The 19059-nt window shown below is 31.2% G+C and overlaps 1 long non-coding RNA gene across 1 annotated transcript in view; it reads left to right on the top strand.

Moving 5' to 3' along the window:
* The window catches only part of LOC111643277 (uncharacterized), an 89503-nt gene that overhangs the window by 55293 nt on the left and 15151 nt on the right, over window positions 1-19059 (top strand). The gene's annotated exons all lie outside the window — the stretch shown is intronic.

Below are 19059 nucleotides of genomic sequence, written 5' to 3'. Positions count from 1 at the left end.
GCATTACTTCTGTAATATTCCAATCTTCGTAACGTTTGTAAAGTGTTGGGAAATAACCGTATGACAAAAAAAAAAAAAAAAAAAAAATTTAAGTTAACATTTACAAATTGCTTAACGGTAGGCATGTGTACGTGAAGTGCTATGAGAGTGGCATATTTTGAAGATACATAAGTGATAACGCATGTGCCGCTGCACTCATTGCGTGTTACAAAATTGTTGGGGAGATATGGCGCGTGTCAGCAGAGCGACTACGTATAATAGTATAAATTTACATTCTTAAGATTAATTGTTAGTTTGTTAATTTTGCTAAAAATGTATAATTTTAGTAAATAATAGTCTTAATAATATTAATAATATTTTATCATATGGCTGGCTACAAGTCATTTGAAACAATACATTCATTGCAACATAAAATTCCGAGGGCAGGAAATAGAAATACCATGGGCTAGAGCTTTATGTGTAGGAACAAAAAATAACATTAATAGCACAATAGCTATTCACGTAACAAAGGCGAAAAAGACGATTTCTTGCACGAGTCGTGATTGACTCGCACGAGTCGCTAGAGTTGACGGGAACGAGTGCCAGTTGACCACACAAGTGCGTAGCACGAGGATTCGCAAGGAAGTTTGTGCGGGGTCCAGGGGTAGTAACCCCTGATGGGGGACCAGGGGGTGGAGCTTGGGCATACGATTAAAAAATATTAAACGATCGTTAAAAAAAAATAAAAAAAGTAATTTTTTGCTTTAAATATAAAAGCAGAAATCGGAATAAGTGAAAATTTAGATTTAAAAAATAAACTTGGAATTACTTAAACAAAAATATTTCAAAAGAATTTTACAACTGTAACCAATTTCGTTGAAGGACCCTACACTAACCCAATGGGATTATGGTACCCAATTAAATGTTCTGAAATTATTATATGATACAATTTAATGGAATTAACAATAAAAGTCATTAAAGAAGAATTTTAGTTAAGAGTTGAGACTTACACCATGTTGGGTCATGATAGTTGTACTCAAACGGTATCTTAATTCGTTTCATGCGAGATTTATGGTATGTAGAAATATTTTTTATGGTGTACGGATATACCTTTGCCACACACCTTCTCCGCACACTGTGCGGCAAAAACCTTTTCCACACATTTTTGCTGCACACTGTGCGGAAAATATTTGCCGCACACTTTTTCCACACTCCATGCGGGAAAATAAATTTTCCACACTAAAAATAATGCGCAAAACACCTATTTACCGCCCACTAGTTTTTTTTTCTATAATGTCGTGAAAAAAATTTATCTTATGAAACGCACATTATGTATGAATGAGTACGATGAATATAACTTTAATAAATAGCTGTATGAAGCGAATACATGGTATATTGAAGACGTACGCTCTCACCATGTCCTAGTATACAATTTGAGCTTGGACCGTGACTCTTCGGTCACGCTCTTATCGAATTCTGATTTCCTGACTCGAAAAGAATCTAACCTTATTTCTTTGACAGCACTTTTTGAGCAATTTGTCAGGGAGCATACCCATATCTGATGGCCTTCTGCACTAGGCCTTAATGATAAACAGCCTCGAAGTAACCCAATAACCCATATTTTTCTCTTCCAAGCATGTATACTTGTCCTAAAAATAAAATAAAACAATCGTACGACTAAAGTATTGTTTGTATACAAAACAGTCTTAAAGCTATGTATGAGAAACATCAATTTATGATTTTAAAAAGTTACACATTTCATAAGGCAATCGGACGTTTCTCTACTTAAGCTATTACAAAGATGAATGAAAAAATTTTATATTGATTGTCGAGACATTTAATTGCAAATACATTAGCATTGACATAAACTATCGGATACCAAAAAATTGAATTCGAATTCCAATTTTATTCGAACCACACTACATATGTTCATAATTATCAAATTGTTACGTACAGTAAAATAATTTTTCATGAAAAGCTAACAAAAAATTAAATACATTATGTCTTGTGGTAAAAGTAAAACTTTATCATATGAATTTGCAAATATGTTTAGAGTTTCTCAAGATGTGAGGTAAAATAACACGAGGACCAAGTCCGTCAACAAAAAAACAGACAGTGAACAAGAAAACCGTAAAAGTAAAAGTTTTACCATATTACGAGTGTATAGACACGTGATAGTTAAAAATATAGCTAGACAATAATATACAACATTAAAAGTAACGCTGATGTGTACTTTGAAAATAGATCCATGACAGTTTCTAGAAAATGCCTAGATAGTACTTTTATGAAAAACTGAAAACCTGATAAGGCTTTCTCCCGATAGCTTGGGATCGACACCGTGGGCACTGGAGAAGACAATATAGGCTTAGTTCGTCAGCTCGTGTTCGGTACTAAAAGGGGGTGATTTCTCAATAGCGCGTACTTTTGACTCTAATTTCGCGCCAGAGGCTTTCAGGACTACGGAGTCCTGCGTAGTCCTGATGTCCCACGCCCAGCTCTTATTGTTTTCAGAAAAGGGAACGAGATTTGGGTGCTACTTATCTCTTTCCGTCTTTTCTTGCATAGGTAAAAAACATCGTATTCGCAGATTATCGTAGTTTGCTAAATCGGTCGGTTCCTATATTATTGCGCTAATAATAATCTCAATGATTAATGCAAGTACTAATTTGAACGGTGAAAATTGGCCAATCTCGTAAAAAATCACAGGAGAGCAATTGGCGGTTCTGAAGATATTTCTCGATTTAATTGCTATTTCTTATTGCTAATATATAGCATATAGCGTTGGGGTTGGAAGTGTCACGGAGTATCGTGCACCATTTTTTATAAGTTTAACTGAATCACACAATATGCTGTTTCCTTTGTTCTAGTTGTTTGTGGCCGCAAAAAAATGTGTAGTATGCGTGTGCTATGAATATTTAATGATATTTGCCCTTGCTAACTTCCATCAACACTTAACAAATTAGTTAATTTTTAAAATAGATATGTGGTGCACTGCTTTCCGACGTTACATTAGCAAGCACATAATGAAGCTATGAAGACTTTTGCTCGTCTTGTCCGGGTAAGATGGCTCAGACTTTATAATGCTCTAAAATGTAAGCGAGCTGTTACATTTTTCTATCTGCTTCGGAGAAAACGGTGATACACCTGTCACCAACTTTTACTTAAGGACACCGATTCCCCTTTGGTCAACTGCCTGTTTTGGATTTCGTGTGTAAAGAGAAATTTAAGACAATTTCTTTAGACCATGCCAGCACTTCGCCAGCACCTCCCAGTCAAATTAAACGTAGTTTGAAAATTCATGCTCTTTTAGCTCCTTTGTGCCCTTAGCACAACTTTCTACATAAAAGTCTAAATTTTTTACTAGCAAACATGTAATAAAGCTACGGACACATTTCAACAATTTGGAGCGGTAGAATAAAATTAGTTAACTGTGTAGTTTTGATATCGGAGTAAAACAGATCAAAAAAGTTTTAACTGTTTATCTGTAAGTATATACTTTGAATACTATATACTTTAAAAAGAACTCAATAAATCGTTGTATATAAGGGTGATTAATTTGGAAGTTTCTTGTACATAAAAACAATAAAAATCAAACAAAATTATATAACAAAACAATTTCTAAATACTTCCTTTTTAAAAGATAGATCGAATCTAATTTATTTATGACCAATGTACCCACCTAGTTTTAAAAATTATTGCTAATTTTTTTCTAGATAGAAAATATTACCGTTAAATGGTACGGAACGATCTATTAAAAAAAAGGTAAAACAAAAAAATATTAAGAATAAAATCTAACGAATAACAAGTGTGATTTATGAATTATTATAATGCATTATTAGGAACGTTAGAATTGACGAAGATCCCAAACAATACATTACAGTGCATTCTTTATTTTACTAAATACATATATGTCGTTTGCATTTTTATAATGTATCTTAAATTAAATAAAAATCCCTAAGAATTACTTAAGAAGCTTAGAGGTTATCCAAGATAATGACCGTAATACAATGTTACCATTTATTTTTTACATAGAATTTATTTCTTCATTTTTAATGATGTATTAACAATACGTTCATGTTAAAATATTGAAAGAAGTAAGATTCTTATAAACTCAAGTCAAGTAAGAAATTTTGTTTAGAACTGTAGATATAATAAGATATGTTAAAAATAAAATATTTACATTTCATAAAGGAAATTTTTTGTAGTGCCTTACACCAATTACTAGTTTTTGTATAAGCACTAATGGAAACAATAAAATGTACTATTGTGTAGTCAGAAAATGAATAATGTTTTACGATTTTCGGGAAAATTTTAATTTTGCAGTTGTGTTTAAACAGTTGTGATTTACATAGAGTACACAAATGTAAGACTTATATACCTTGTATGATTTATAGGCCCTACAATGTTCGTTTTGTTAAAACGACTTGTTCGTTTGATCCTCTTGATTTTTTGACTTCCGTGCTTATTATTTCCAACATTTAAATAAAGGATGTGAGTATCAAAAATTAGATTAGGATGAAAGGTTGTTTGCACTTTGTGCAAAGTAATAATTATTTATCCGCACACGTACCTGATTAAGTATACGTAACGTAAGGGTTGCTAAATTCCTACGCTGATTTCTTTACTTAACGCTGCCTCGTCGCTTGATTGTATGATATGTTTCAGTTAATTATCTTATAAGTTGTCTTAGCCATTCCTCTTAATAATTTCACCGGCATCTAAGTGTTCTAACGCGATGATGATATAATTTATTAATTGAAAGAGACTTTGCTCTCTCAAGTGAGTTTTCTATTTCTTCATCGAAGCTGCATTATTCCTTATCTGGACAGAAAACCAAAAATATATAGTGCCGATTAGGTGTTACGGAATCATCTATGACAAAAAGAGAAAAAGGAGAAAACGATCGATAGTAATAGGTTATACTGAATATTTGTATAAAAATTTAAATTTAAGAAAGTGGGGTTAAGTCAGTTAAATGAAATCAAGAAACATGTTTACAGTTTTTATTACTTGATCAATTTAAACTTTACATACATTTTCGTGCTATGTACATATTTAAAATCTGAAGCTTAGATACAGTGTGCCGAAAAAGTTGTTATGACTCATCGGCCTAATGACCTGGACAGAACTAGACTATAAAATAAAATAAACGTGGTTGCAACTCGATTATGAGATAAAATCGACAAGGACGCAACTCAACCATGAGACAAAATGTCCGAGACGCAACTCAACCCTTTTTGTGTACATTGAACGCAACTTGACGATTGCCGTATGGATTTTGATAGTTAGTTCAGTGTTTTAAGCATTGAATATTGTGAATTTATCCTAGTAAATAGAAAGAAAAAGCAAAATATATTTCCTCAAAATTATGTACACACCATTGACTTGCCGGCAAACTCGCTCGGCGGGTCTGGCCTCCTCGACAGTATTCTCAGGTGCTAACCGTTTTTTTCTGACTATAAATGGCAAACAAAAATCACAAAATTATTTGATAGTACTAACATTGATAACGGGATAGAGTGAGGACACGTACCTGAATTACTTTTACATTACCTGTACTTTTCACTTATAGTGATGGAATTATTAATGATAGTAATTATATAACTTAAAGTAAAAAATTTATGATTGAATTGAATTTTATAAGAAAACTTGATAATCTGAGAATAAACAAAGAACTTTTTTCATTGGTAATACAAGTTGTAAGGGTGTGCCTACTATGTGTAAGACTTTTACTCATTATAATGTTTTAATGCAAAGCTGATTTGTCGATGGCACGTACTAGTATTTTATAACTTCAAATCACAACGGGAATAATTAGTTATCAAACAATTAAATTACTATTAGAGTTAGATGAAATCTTTAGAGATAAATCGTTATTATCTCGGTGCAACCCAAAACTTTCTTCGTATTTTAATATTAAAATCAAATCGATCATCAAAAATAATATATAAAAACGGGAAATCATTTATCATCGAATAATAATTGATAGATTATGTACGTTTAAAAACAATCAATAACAGATGAGATTTAAATTTAACTAAAGCTCTTTTATTTTGTTACATACAAGCATCAGAGTTGGTTTTTATTCGGAATAAATTAATTTATTAAATATTTCGATTGTTTTAATACTAAGTTTTTAAAAACCATATTTTTAAAAACCATATAATTTAAAATCCCAGTTAGAAACAACTGTAAAAAATGTTTAACTTCTGAGTTGACCCTGCTGGGATTAAACAAACTTGGGCTACACAATAGCACGACAAGAACTACATCTTATATCTTGACAAGACAGACCAACTAAGGACTGAACACATCTAATGAATCTGATGTGTAGGTTGTGGCTAAATAGAATAAGACAGAAATTGTCGCGGGAGATATTTCTTTTAGTGTGTTCTGTAAAGAAGAATCGTAAGCTCTTATAGTCCCTATTGTGTTATATTGATGAATTGACTTGACAAATAAAAAATCTATTATCAGTATGATCAAGCAGGAATAGCCAAGCCATTAAAGATCTAGTTATTTAGAGGATAATAAATTATAATAATTTACCTGTTCGGTGTTAGTCATATAGTATTAAAATTGTTTTTATACATCCCACCGAAAGTTAGTGCATTTTGCTCTGATTTCACGACAGAAACAGCCTAATAACAGTCCTACGCCAGATGTGCAACTTTACTGAGGGATTGCGCTAATTGTACAAATTAACTGTTATAAATTTGTTTCGTGCATGCAGTGGACTGTTGCATGAGCAAATACCAATGACGAGTTGCATAATTGGCATATTAGAAAAGTTTAAATCTCAATTCACAAGTCAAAATTATCATAACTAAAATTTTTTAAAAATAAATTATTAAAATTTTATTAATGTATAATGTATTTAGTAATAAACATTAGTGTTAGAATAAGATACTAAGAATTTTTTACAACAACTTGATTTGTAGAGTCAGTATTTTGATAAGAGAGTGAATTATTTAAATTGTCTGAGTCGTATACAGAATTTTTTTATATTTTGTTGATATATTGCACCTATTACTTTAATCAATTTAATATCAAGTCTCAACGTAAGGGGTATAGTTTATGTTATATCCCATACAAGATCTTAAAAAGTCTTGGTCTTGAGTCCCTTTTTTAAATCAATATTTACATTTTTAGATACGACTGGTTTACGGAAGTGCCTTATTTTTTTCCCGTGCCAAAAGTATAACCATCGCTTACGAAGGCACGAGAATAAATTATTTGCAAAACTTCACGTCAGATTCAGCTTAATTTTAGTTTTTGGTTTTATTCTTATACCACAACCTAACATTTTACATCCAGAAAATTTTATTTAAGGGAAAAATTTACTGGCGCAAAGATTGCGTATCCCGATAAATTATAATAAATTTTTTGCAAGTAACTTTCAAGTTGTAAATTTTTTATATTTTTATTTATTCTTCCAGAAACAATTTTATACTTAAGAAATGAAAGAAAACATTGTAAACATAAAAAATTAGGTTTTTCTTATTCTTAATATGGTTTTGATTGAAAGTGTTTGTGTAGTTAAAGAAAGATGTATACCTCATAAAAATCCAACTTTTTTGTCTGACATATTTCAATACAAGTTTGAACTCTAATGATTTAGAAGATTATAAATATTCGAAAACAATAAAAAAAAAAAGGTTAGCCCATAACAGAATAAAGTTGACATCGTAATACAAAGTTATATAATGCAAAAGTTGTAAAAAATAAGTAGAAATTTACTCACATGTCCTTTTATTTGAATTGAACAAAAACAAAGTTATCAATAATCTGTAAGGGCCAATTTTAAGTATCCATCAAATGTTGTGAAACATCGTATAAAATGATTATTTAATGAGTTATTTTAATTGTCCAATAAAGATTGCTGACAACTTTGTTTTTGTTTATAAGTTGTAGATTTCATGAAAATACGAATTTTTAAATTTTTTTCTCCAAGACTTCCTTTATACCCTTAAAATTTCAGAAAATATTTTAACATATAAAAAAGTCAGTTTGTTTATTACAGCTCATGTTTAAGATTAATCTATAGTCAAGGACAGTTACAAATCTTGTTGCTTCACGTTTCTGTGATACATATTTGTACATAGAACATGATTATTATCATTTAAATAAAAATACTTTGCAAAAGTATCTAGTTTATAACAGTTTGTAGAATATGGCGCTTGGCCCTGATTGGCCTACCAAATCAGCTGTAGAATGTTTGTAACGTATTTTATGCCTATAGGTGAATTTTTACGTTAAAAATGAAACTAAAATCCCATTTATAAGAGTAAATTTGTGTACGTAGCAAATACTATTTAGTTGTTTATAAGTACATGGATGACTTTTAACATTACTTTTATTAATTATTGGAATAAGGAGATTATTTTATTTTTTTAAGAAATATTTAAGTTTAGTAAGAAGTATCAAACTTCCAACGCAGGGTATATTATCGGCAAAATCAAGTAGAAAATTTGACCAATACAAACTTAAAGTAGCTATTTTTTAAAACTTATTGTAGAAGTGAACATGTATCTATTAAATACGTTTTATAACGTATGTAAAAATTATAGAGATTACAGAACTAAATCATATGGATTTAGTATATCGCAACCCATTGTTACGTTGGAGATGCAACTGAATGAATTATCAATTTTATGGGCCTAAGTTTAGGTTTAATAGCCAAGGACTCCCGGTCGACTAGATGTTGGTGTTTTTTTTTTGGTGCAATGCAGAGTGATTTCGTTACCAAAAAGTAAATTTGCTATTAAGAGCTAAAAGGGTTAAGAATGTTTCAGAATTCTCACAATATGTCGGAAAAAGGGTAGTTGGCCAAAGAGAGGTGGTTATTGTATATTACTGCATAAAAACGACACTTGAGGTTTAGAACCTTGACAGTATCGTCAAAAAAAAAGAAATAAGTGAGAAATTTGAGATTATCACTGAAAACTACAATTAAGACTTCAAGGTTTAACTTCTAAAAGTGAACACTAAAGAACAAAGGATGGCGCTAGTAACCCTTGAGTAATCAGCTAAAAAGCAAGTAGAGACGCAGGAAGGGTCAAAGTTGGATTTGCTTCCTACCGAATCAAAAAGAGGCTGATTGTTATAAGATGCTACTGATGCTTGAAGTATGTACACGCCTTTCCTAACTGCAAAAAAAAAGATGTATCGAAGCTGTGCTTACGATTTGGCAGCTCTAACCACTTCAAAAGTTTGCATGATAGAGACCGATGCTTTTTTTGCAAGATAGGAGACACTCGTCATAAAGCCATCAGTGGAAACTATCCAAAGTTTAGACAAGCGGTTGAAGAGGCTATTCAAAGCAAGAATATACCACTAGTCGTGTATAAAAGTAAGCGACGGTTATAACATTCTTTTCAGATACAGGCATTATACTCTCACTGAACTGACACACGTATACTGACAAGCTAGTCCTTGGATTAGGCAACGGCATCTCTTCCTGGTTGGCATATGGGGTCCTGCTGGAAGGTGAAGCCGGATGATGAGGCCTTGGTAATACTAGGTAACTACATCTGATATGGCTGTACGTCTCAATAATAAAAAAGACGTGGTGGGCTGACTAATATTGGCTCACTACCACTGACGAGGCTATATGGTGGCACTTATTAATGCATTATTTGCGCCAGCCTATTTTATTGGGACCTTAGTGCAAGTCATGGATTTGTATGTCTGTTATTTTTTCCTGAGGCACTTGTAGTCTACTCACATAAACATTCACTACACACAAACATTATTTTAAACACTTTTTTACACAACACCAGGGCAGTCACATAAAGCCTGGTAGAACTGACGTGACAAAGTTTCAAAGAAAAGGATAGGCCTACGCATACCAAAACTTCGCTGAATAAGTTTTCATTATTAGTTAGGGGAAGTATCAATTACATGGAGGTGCTTGCTTGATTGTAGCCTACGGAGAAGAACTTTACAAGGGTACTGGTTCTCAGGGACCTTGAGTTTTTTTCAGAACTTGGGAGAATTGTCACCTCGAGTAATTGGTGTCAAGTTTTCTCGTAATTGCTACAAGGTATAATAACCTTTTTGATGGCTCTACCTTAAAGTAATACTAACACGGTTTTAGAGTGGAACGCAAGCCATGATCTCCACCAATAACTAAGAAATCAGTATAAGCGTAGTTAAATAAAAACACTTTATTCATTCAGCCGTCATGTTTATTTGAGTTAGGATGAAATAGGAGTAATTGCAGATCGTTTGAATATAGTAGCAGAAATAAAAAACTAAATGAATTTGAGACCGAACAAGTCTGTTGGGAAATAAGACTTCTCTGAAAATCAAATAACAAGTTTTTTTTGGATGGTTGATCAACTGCATTTTTCAGGTTATCTTTGCTTGAGAAGAAGTTGGGCAGGGACTCTAAGTTCATGATATTGTACTATAATATGACAGCACAGTGATTTAACAACAGATTTTCAATAAAAGCGCACGAAAACTCTCTAAGCCGAAAGATGTGATACTTTCCGAATTTCGGGGTCTAAAATATAAATGATCTAGGAAAATTAAACCTCGTTTTTGACACCGTGGAGAAGTCTCACTTCTGAAGTTTCAACAAACTATTGCATTCTGGACCTGATTTATTGAAATATTTTTCAGAAATCATTATGCGTTTTTGTCAGTTTCTTTTCGCCAGAAAATCAGACATGTGAAATGTGTTCTCAAGAGTGAAGAAGATAAGGTAAATGTCCCGATTGTGAGACAACGTCTCAATTAATGGGATGTTTTGAAATTAATTAATATTTTAATAATGGAGAATATTTAGGATTTAAAAAAAATTCTGTTATATTATACGTGGAATTATTTATCATATATTTTATTTTCAAACCCATAGTACGTATGGAATATTATGAAAAAAATGTTTATTGCAACTTTGCTATTGTAGTACTAGACATATAAAATATCACCTATTTTGTCTATCACTTTACTGAGTTTTTTCTTTATTAAATTAAATTCTTTGTCAAGATATGTTTTTTTTTATGAACTTAGGTATTTCTAAATATATTTAAAAACAAAGATCAGTATTTTTAATAAGGATTTTTTATTTATAACCATGTCTCAATATACGTACATCTGAAATTTGAAGGTCCCAGTTAATGGTATAGCATAATGCATGTACCGTATTTACGTACACTTCATATTTATGCCGTTGGCCCGATAAATGAGACACAGCAAAGTTGTTGTTTTTACTTGCAAATCTTTTATTCTGTTATGTCAAAGTAAATACAGTGTACTTTAATCAATTTTGAATTTATTGTAATTGATATCTAGCTTCATAGTAAGTTAATTATTGACATACAGTCATAAATCGTCGACATAACCTCAAAAGTGAGCAGTCATAGAACTGTTTATTTTGTAATAACCTACTTAATTAACAATATTTATTGATTTTAGTTTAAAAATGAAAGAAAAAAAAAGGGAAAAGACTGACAGAAAAATAGCAAAAAAAGTCGACTTTAAAGGTGTAAATAAGGTTACATGTATGGAAAAGAAATTTATTTTACAAATTTTTTAGTTTATGATTTTTTTCACTTTTAACAATTTTTTTATATCCGCGATGTATTTTATTAAAAAATAATTGTTTTATCACATACTTTTCACGTGCAGACAATAAGACTATACATTCGATTTATTTACTCAAAGTCCACAATTCTATTATTTTATTATATGACATGTATTGATGTTATTTCATAAAAAAAAGAGAAAAAAAGAAAAAAAAACAGTTACAACAGATAAAAAACATAGAAGAGGCTTAAAAAAGTTACAAGAACAAATTACAGATATTAAAAAAAGAATTAAACAAGAAAAGTAGGTATATTAAGATTACTATATTTTGTTCTCTTAATATTGTGTTGTTTGTCAAAATTTAAAGTTTATTGTCATGCATCATACTATTTATTTGTTTAAATTATTTAGATGAATAAATTAAGTTTGAATATAACTAAGAATTATTATTATCTCTAACAACTATTTGAAATCTTAATTTTTATCTTCCTTTGAGCTTATTTTGTTAAATTATAGAAGATTGTGATTTTGTGGGATGAACTTTTTTATATTATTAAACTTATTATTAATTTTTACGGTCTACGACATTTTTTTTTATCACGGTAGGTTAAATATTGTTTTTGTATGTCCCATAAACCGGGACTAACTGAGTGGGACAACTGGGCCATGCTATTTTTTGATGCTCCATTAATCGGTACCTCATATTTTTCTCCATTATTTCAAATTAGATTATTATTGCGATCTTATTTATGCATTAAAATAAATTTGTTATTGCTAGAGCACGTCATTTTGTATTATAATACAAAAAATTTCCCACTTATATGTATTTTTTAGTTTTGAATAGCTTAATTTATTTTTTAGTACGCTTAACCTTGTCTTACAATAGGGACATTTACCTTAACTGAAATAATTTTTAATGAGTTTGATGTTTTTTGAAGCTATGTCTTCTTCTTACTCAGAAATTTTTATAAAAAATAAAACCACTAGGCTTTTGACACATAATTATCCCACAAACGCGGAAATAGTAATAAAAACTTTTTTGTTCTAGATTTTGGTCAGTGTCAAAAAAAAAACGAAAAAAATTCTTCTTTATTAATTTATTCAAAATTATTTTAACAGTTTCCTGATACATTAAACAGTTACTGTTGAAATGCTTACTGCTTTCGTTGCATTTTTAGATTTCTCAAATTAACAAGTTTTGCCTTGATATATTATACTTTTAACACGTACACATGTATCTCTTCTATCGGATTTAAAGCAGTTCAAAAAATATTTCACAGCTGATCTTAAAATATTTATTTACAACTATTACACTAAAATGTCATTAGCTGTTCACTATATATATGCAACTTGTCATCACCCAAGACCAAATATATACCACTAGCAAGATATGTTTGCACAACGTCTTTAAATTAGTCATTTAGAAATTTTATGTTGTACTTCTCCACTTAAATTTTTATACTTGTAGGTGACGTAAATGAAACTATATTTTACAATAGTTAACTTTTCCTTCATTGATGCACATGCAAATGCTTCTAATTTGAAAAAAAATAGAATCATGAAAATCAACAGACACTATATCAAGAGAAGCACCTACAGGCAGAAGTAACACTGTAACAATACATGGAGAAATAAGACCAACAAACCCATAGCCAGCCTCGCCTTCAATAACTTTGGGTGCCATATACTCGAGAGTTCCGCAATGTGAGTAAGTCCTAACGTGTTCGGTACGTTCGTGTGACAGAAATAGTTTAAAAAGACTGAAATTGGTATGGACGATACGTCTCTCATGGTCTAACAGATCATTCTCTAATTTATTGTCCTGATGGATGAATCCGTGTTAAAAAAAAGATAGCAATTTTTGCATAGTTTTTTTAACGCAGTGCAACTTTTGTCTCTCGCATTCAATGCAGCTCGTGAATTTTTATTTCTGTCTCACGATGTGGATAATCATGATGATAATGGTGATGATGGTCATTAATATCGTGAGTTTAAATGAAAACATAATTCGTAAGTACAATTATTTTTCTAGTACATACAAATACTCTGTGCAGCCTTTTGATGGCAAGGATAACCTCGCCGATGTCAACTTTAGTTTTGTTATCGTCTAAACCTGCTCTTTTTCAATAGGTGCGTAAATAATTCGCCACTACTAACGTAGTTTGGGAAATCATGAAAAAAAAATTTGCTAAGTTTTTCTTCACTGAAAGAAAACAATAAATAGTGTTTTCCTGCCCGTTTCCAAAATTTGTCACTTTGTCTTTATGTGGTCGCGTATCATCGTCACATAAATATCATCATAAGTTTAAAAAAAATCGTCCTACATCATCCTACCTCTGTCATAGACGTATTACAAATTATCGCATTCCTTCTTTTCTATCAAAGCACTATAGAGACTATTTCTTGTTCGAAACACTTTTTTTAATTTTTATTAACTTTGTTTTAAACGCAACATGTTAATGTATATTGTAAACAATACTCTCCAGAGGCTGGAAAGCAGCACAGAAAGTCTAATTTCACAACCTCCAAAGCTTACCATATAATTTATTGACGATTGATACTTCAGATTAATTCAAACAATAATATGTTATGCAGATCATGCCATGTCATTTACTACTGCTAAATTATTCCAAGATATATAAAGTTACCTTCGAGTCAAATTAATCACTCAAACCGCTATAATTGTCAAGTACTTACGACGTATACAGAGAGATTTGCTTAAAAATATTTTTTTAAGCAAATCTCTGTGAAGCAATATAATTTGATATCGTTGCAACAATTCTTATCCTCTTTGATAAATCGTTAGTCTTGCTATGTTCTGAATTTAAAGTCTAACAGATGCCAAGTTTTGTTTTGCTTTTTAGTGATGAACTAAAAGAAGCTTAATTTTAAATAAGAAATATTATGTGCACATTGATTCTATTCAATGAATGATATTCTGTATATCCATCGGGATTAATGTGAAAAACAAATAATAAGTATTGTGGTTAAAATTTTTAAGATAACAATTCTTGTGTCGTACGACTCATGTCGATCTTCCTTTTAAACATAACCATATGACTTCAAGCACAAACTGCACATTTGCTAAATGTTTTATTATTATAGTGCTACCCTATACATAAGTACACTGTATTATTGCTGATACTGGGTGAACTTATAAGGCTTAAAAAAGTAACTTGTTGCAAAAAATTACTTACTATTCGAAAAAAAGTCGTTCTGTTTTGATATTATTCATGATACGTTGCCATACTTATTTTTGTACCTACAAATTTTTGTACAACAACTAGTTATTTAAAATTTTTACCAGTTATATTAAAATTTTTCTAATAATATTTTTATAAAGACTTCCTCATTATTCGTTACGTTGCCTGAAAGCATGTTAGTAAAATTTTTTACATCATATTTATGCTGCTGACAAAAATTTTATTCAATTGAGCAGGTGCCTATTCATTTTAATTGTTATACGTTGTATTTATGAAAGACGTTTTTAATGCGTATTATAAAAAGCTTGAAAACATTCAAGCAATCATATTTGGATCTTTAGCAATTTTAACTAACATTTTTGGGATTACCTTCACATTAGACAAATTATGTAAGTTCCGCAGCGATCTAAGAAATATTGATCAACAATTCAGATAATATTTCCTTATAATTAATATTATTGTCCTTCTACTGCCTCAATTAGGTCTCACTCGTTCCTACTCACATACGGTATTCCACTTTAGCCGCTTTATATTATAGTATTACCAGTAACAAAATAGTATATTACGTCACGTGACAAATACGCAGACGGTGATGTGCTATTCTCCTGCCGAGTGACGCATACGATTTTTCTTCATACCCGGAAGGAAGTTCGCGACCCAAAAAAAGTTATTTGTTGCTTAATTTGATATAAAATCAACACACAGTCGTTCCGTCGTTCAATGTGAACGCTCATGCGTTTGTTGATCTAGGGACTCTAGGAAAATAAAGAGCAAGTGAGATAGAAAACAATATATAGCGACTGCGGTACTGATTGCAGCAGCCACGCTCGTAGAAGTCGTTTAATTACGTATAAAATTCAATTACACACAAAATTTATATTAAAATCTCTTATACTGGCACTATGGAAATCATATTAGTATGTTATACTTCTGTGATGGCTGTTTTCTTACATGAAAAATTTGGATAAAAAAAAAATATAAACTTTATTCATATACACTCACACAATCGCTTTCAGTACTCAGACGTTAGAGACTGAGTACTTAGTGATTTTCAATTTTTAAGTATAACACTACTCACGAGCTAAAATCATTAATTTTACACTCTGCAATCTGCATACTTGTACGGCATAAGTATTGAGATTATGATCCGAGTGTTCTGATTTTCGTCAGCTGAGTGTAGTACATTGTCGATTATAGCTGTATACACATGAGCAGCTGACGACTGACATGAGAAAGTAACTAGGAGAAAGCTGCGCAGTAGGTTAGTGCGCAACAAAAAAATTCCGGTCCTGGTCAGGAATGCAAAACTTTCCAGCCTGAAATCAGGACGGGAATGCGAACTTTCCGTCAGGGTATGATGAAAACTACTATTCTTTCTATTCAAATTTTTATAATAATAACTTATCCACTGTAAATCCAAAAATCTATAATCTCAAGATTGAGTAGAAAAATCCAAGATATAAAAAATTTAATCATTGAGGGAATAATTAATCACAATAATCTAAGTATTCGGCATTAGTCATATGGTTTTCCATTTTTTTTTTAATTGGGGGAAAATGAAAAATTATTATAATATACGTAACTCACATTATATTATTATGACTTACATCAAGCATTTATGCCAAATATAACTATTTTGGCCAAACTAGTATGGGTTTGAAAGCTTCTTTTTTTAACTACATTTTATTGGTACGTGTTACGTCTCACTACATAGTAAATATTATTTATTATTAGTAGTTATAAATATTTTCATGTGAAAAAATTTCTATGACAAATTTTTAAAAATATTTTAGCGGCATATTGCAATTATTTTTTTAATTAATACAAATTTTATGTATTTATACTAAATACAGCATCTCTTCCTTTTGATGCAAGTTACAGGTATTCTACACATGTAATACGTCGTTCTGTTATTTCCTCCAAAAATCTACTTGTAGAGAGATAACCACTTTAGGCTAAAAATTGTTAGCGACCTCTCTTCTAAAAAAAACTTATCTATTAAAATAGCAGTTTCGGCAATATTTAACATAAAGTAGTAATATTTATGTATCTCTAGACCTGTTAACACATGTCTATCTTATTTAAGTTAAATAAAATCAAGGTTTTTGAAATCTTAAGGTGGAATGATTCGTACAAACGATCTGGGTGAATCAAGCTGCTAAAAAAAAAAAATGATAAAAATCTGAGAGTTTCAACTTGACTGGCTTAAATCTATGGTTGAGTACTCGACGATTTATTACAAATTGGTATCCCGTTTGTAACGTTTATATATATTTATTTGTTCCCATTGGTTAGCGTCACACTTTTAGAAGGATGATTAATTTTACAATTTCTCGTGCAAAAGGTATGAGCGTAGCGCTTTTCTTAATTGCGTGGGACCTCAATGTTGTCCAGGTCGTGTGAAATGTTTGTTATTAATTATTCAGTGCTCGTACATTATTAGTTTTTCAGTTATGCTGTTAACGACAGATAATGGGAGTGCGCCTCTGTCCTTAAAATGGCTTATGTATCTGTATTTGTACATAGTTAACAGAGCTGCGTAGTCAGAGGCGTCCAGTTCTAAACATTTGAATTTTACCGATCATTAAATGTATTTTAGTCGTTGCGCTAAACAATTAACAACGGAAAGAAAAATAGGATTCTAAAATTTAAACATGCATCTCCGACTAGCATAGTTTACTAAAACTATTTACAAAAAAGGTTAAATAGATCTAAAATTAAAATGTGTAACTTGAATGTTGTGTATCTCCAAAATGGCAAGCTGAATTGGCATTGGAAAAGGTAATTAATTAAAAAATTAGTTAAGTCTTTGTAACAGGCAAATAAAACAAATTGTAGATACTTCTTCTAAAAAATTTGGATTTAATCTAATTGAAGATGTTGATTAAAGTTCGTAAATTTCGGTACTCGTTATTTTATATACGATAGTTAATTTATTTTTGACCTGAATTCATTAATGACACATATACATACCTTTAGACAGCATGACTTCTGAAATATTCCAATCTTCGTAACGTTTGTAAAGTGTTGGGGAACTACCGTATGACAAAAAAAAAAAAAAAAAATTAAGTTAACATTTACAAATTGCTTTACGGTAGGCATGTGTACTTGTAGTGCTTTGAGAGTGGCATATTTTGAAGATACATAAGTAATAACGTGAGTGCTGCTGCACTCACTGCGTGTTACAAAATGGTGGGGGAGATATGGCACGTGTCAGCAGAGCGACTGCGTATAATAGTAGAAATTTTTATTATTAAGATTAATAATAATAATGTTAGTTTGTTAATTACGCTAAAAATGTATAATTCTAGTAAATTATAATCTAAATGATAATAACAATATTTTATCATACGGCTGGCTACAAGTCATTTGCAACAATACAATCATTGCAACATAAAATCCCGAGGGCAGAAAGTAGAAATACCATGGGCTAGAGCTTTATGTGTAGTAACAAAAAATAATATTAATAGCAAAATAGCTATTTACGTAACTAAGGCGGAAAAGATGATTTTCCACACGAGTCGTGATTGACTTGCTCGAGTCGCTGGAGTTGACGGAAACGAGTGCTAGTTGACCACACAAGTGCGTAGCACGAGTGTGATCGCAATGCACGAGTTACTGTCACCAGCCACGAGTGTGAGTCTATCACACGAGTGTGGAAAATCGTCCCGTACGAGTTGTGTACAATATTTTTCGCAATAAGTGTGAGGAATATAGTAAGTATGTTGATGATTCGCAAGGAAGGTTGTGCAGGGTCCGGGGGTGGTAACCCCTGCCGGGGGACCAGAGAGAAGAGCTTGGGCATATGTTTAAAAAATATCAAACGATCGTTCAAAAAAAAAAAAATGAAAAAAGTCATTTTATCCTTTAAATATAAAAGCAGAAATCGGATTGAATTAAAATTTTAATTTAAAAAATAAACTTTGAATTACTTAAACAAAAATGTTTTCAGAGAATTTTACAACTGTAACAAATTTTTTTAAAGGACCCAACACCAACACAATGGGATTACGGTACCCAATTAAATGTTCTGAAATTATTATATGATACAATTTAGTGGAATTAACAATAAAAGTCATTAAAAAGAATTTTAGTTGAGAGTTAAAACTTACATCAGGTTTAGTTATAATAGTTGTACTCACACGGTATCTTAATTTGTTTCATGCGAGATTTATGGCATGTAGAATTTTTTTTTCTGGTGTACGTAAATACCTTTGCCACACAACTTTTCCGCTCACTGTGCGTCAAAAACCTTTTCCACAAACTTTTGCTGCACACTGTGCGAAAAATATTCGCCGCACACTTTTTCCACACTCCATGCGGGAAAATAAATTTCCCACAC

Source organism: Copidosoma floridanum, unplaced genomic scaffold, assembly GCF_036245765.1.
Source record: "Copidosoma floridanum isolate Cflo_tuat_1 unplaced genomic scaffold, Cflo_Japanese_pri ptg000029l, whole genome shotgun sequence".
NCBI lineage: Eukaryota > Metazoa > Arthropoda > Insecta > Hymenoptera > Encyrtidae > Copidosoma > Copidosoma floridanum.
The sequence above is the reverse complement of the archived record's forward strand: the minus strand, read 5'-3'. Positions and strand labels throughout refer to the sequence as shown.